Genomic DNA, 3,191 nt, shown 5'->3' with positions numbered 1-3,191 from the left:
TAAAAAATTAAATTAAAAAAAATTACATTGCCTTCTACTTGTGTGCTAGTTGCTTCAGTTGTATAACCCCATGTATAACCCCATGGTCCATAGCTTGCCAGGCCCTTCCGTCCATGGGATTCTCTAACCAAGAATACTGGAATGGATTGCCATGTCCTTCTCCTGGGGATCTTCCTCACCCAGGAATCAAACTCACATCTGTTACTCTCCTGCATTGGCAGGTGGATTCTTTACCACTAACACCCACTCCAGTATTCTTGCCTGGAGAATCCCAGGGACAGAGGAGCCCAGGGGGCTGCCATCTATGGGGCTGCACAGAGTTGGACACGACTGAAGCAACTTAGCAGCAGCAGCAGCACTACCTGGAAGTCCAAAATGTTAGTTACAAGTTTTTCATAGATGCCTTTATCAAGTGGATGAATTTCCCATTAATTCCTTTTTTTCTTGATGTTTTCATAATGAACAGGTGTTAACTTTTTTTAAGTATAAGATATAATAGGTTATATTCATGACACATTAAGAATCCGACTAATGGCAATTTGAAAGCTGCCAGGGGTCATTATGCCTGTTTTCCACCAAACATTATGATGATAGTTTACAATTCTGAGATAATGTTACTTGTTACTGCCAAGAATGAAGAAAATGAGTGATAACTATTAGATGATTCCTTGTGTTCATTACAGAATCAGAAAGGTTTTGATTGCAAAGAATATTTATGGCTAATAGGATTTTGTGGATATTTTTACAAATAGTATTAGCAGAGATGGCAATACTTTCTGAAATTGGTATTATCATGCTCTGAATTATATCCCCTTAAAATTTATATCCCAAGTCTGTAAGTCCCATATGATTACATTTGAAGGTAAGACCTTTAAGGAGGTTGTAAAGGATAATGATGTCATAAGGGTGGGGCCCTAATTCAATGACTTGTGTTATAGAACAGGAAAAGGTACCAGCCTCCAGAACTGAGAGAAGATAAACTGATATTTCTTTTCTTTTTTTTTGTCACATAGTCCATGAAACATTTTTTTCTGGCGGTCCGAGAAGACTAATATGACTATTATTAAATCTTAACACAATAATGCTCATAGAACCCATAGACAGAAATACCAGGCTCAAAAACCTCCTGGTCACTATCACCTATGGGATGATGGCACATGACCTAATTTGACTTCACTTGCCACAGCAAGGGAGACAACCCTGAAGCTTGGGAAACAGACAAGGTAGAACACAGAACTCTTCCCTGGCTGCTGCTGCTGCTGCTAAGTCGCTTCAGTCGAGTCCGACTCTGTGAGACCCCATAGACGGCAGCCCACCAGGCTCCGCCGTCCCTGGGATTCTCTAGGCAAGAACACTGGAGTGGTTGCCATTTCCTTCTCCAATGTATGAAACTGAAAAATGAAAGTGAAGTTGCTCAGTCGTGTCTGACCCTCAGCGACCCCATGGACTGCAGCCCACCAGGCTCCTCCATCCATAGGGTTTTCCAGGCAACAGTACTGGAGTGGGGTGCCATTGCCTTCTCCACTTCCCTGGCTAGTGCTGCCTAAACACCTCCCTGCCCTGTGTACTGGTCACATAAGGACTTGGTGTGTGTGTTTGGAAGTAGCGGGGGCCAGGTTTTAGGAGGCTAGGGGAAGGAAATAAGAAGATATTCAATAATATACCATACTTCATTTAAATTTAGATAATTTTACCTAAATGTTTTTTGGTTCATCTTACTCCTGACGATGATGCTTTTTTACCTGAATCACCACTGCTGAAGTCTTAGAGGGGCACAAATGCAGGGGGAGCTCCATGAACTCAGTGAGTTTCATGAACCAGGTCTCACATTAAGGTATTAAGCACAATTTCAGTTCAGAAATAATGTATCCTATACAATATGAGATTTCCTTCTGGGTATTTGAAAGAAACAAGAAATTGGTAGTGGTATATACCAAGGAAACTATCTACATATTCTCTTAAAAAATGGATTCCAGTTTAATTAAAAGCAATGTGTTTTGTTTTTTCCCCTGCCTAGGAATTGTCTAGATAGAATACACCCTGGGTTGAGAAGTGCTGACTATAAGATATGACAATTGAAACATCATAAGAAAGTTCTCTGTGAAATTATTTTTAAAGACTTCACCTATATCTGTCAGAGAAAGGTCTATCACTTAATTAATTTATTAAATTTACTGAACATAGACAATGTAACCACCATTATTATATAACAGAAAATAAGACGAATTGAAAGCTTAAAGCCATTAGCATATTAGTTACATGGGGAAAACATTCAGATAATCTGTGAAAAATAAAAGCAATGGTTATTTATTTAGCATACTCTATATAAAACAGAAAAAATGATACACAAGGAATCATTTTGGAGGAATCTAGAGCTATGTTTCAGAATCACATAAAATCACCCTTCTCATCTTGTGGCTGAAAACCTTGAATGAATCTTTATTTATTCTTCTGCCTTTGTATTTTAGAAACGTATAAATATATCATGAGATTAGTTATGCTTTGAAAAGATCCTCACATCTATCTTTTCCTTTCCCTTTCTGCTGGACTATAACAATTTCTTTCTTTGCCAAGACTGGATTATTTTAATAATTGCTTTGGCTCCACTAAATTCTAGGAATTTGCCTCATACCAATCCTGCATTTTTCTGAAGCCTTATATCATATTTCTCACCTGTGTTAAAAATTACAAAAACTTCTATTGCCTACAGCATCAGGTTTTAAATTTATTCTCTGACAATCAAATTTATCCTAATCCTAAAGTTTTACCTTATCTTTCAGTTCAGTTCAATTGAGTCACTCAGTCGTGTCCAACTGTTTGTGACCCCATGGACTGCAGCATGCCAGGCCTCCCTGTCCATCACCAACTCCCAGAGTTTACTCAAACTCATATACATCACGTCGGTGATGCCATCCAACCATCTCATCCTCTGTTGTCCCCTTCTCATGCCCTCAACATTCCCCAGCATCAGGGTTTTTTCAAATGAGTCAGGTCTTCACATTAGGTGGCCAAAGTATCGCAGTTTCAGCTTTAACATCAGTCTTCCCAATGAACACCCAGGACTAATCTCCTTTAGGATGGACTGGTTGGATCTCTTTGCAGTCCAAGGGACTCTGAAGAGTCTTCTGCAACACCACAGTTCAAAAGCTGTCTTTTTTGGCACTCAGCTTTCTTTATAGTCCAACTCTCAC

Source organism: Bison bison, unplaced genomic scaffold (assembly GCF_000754665.1).
Source record: "Bison bison bison isolate TAMUID 2011002044 unplaced genomic scaffold, Bison_UMD1.0 scf7180017864376, whole genome shotgun sequence".
NCBI lineage: Eukaryota > Metazoa > Chordata > Mammalia > Artiodactyla > Bovidae > Bison > Bison bison.
Note: the sequence above shows the minus strand (reverse complement) of the source record.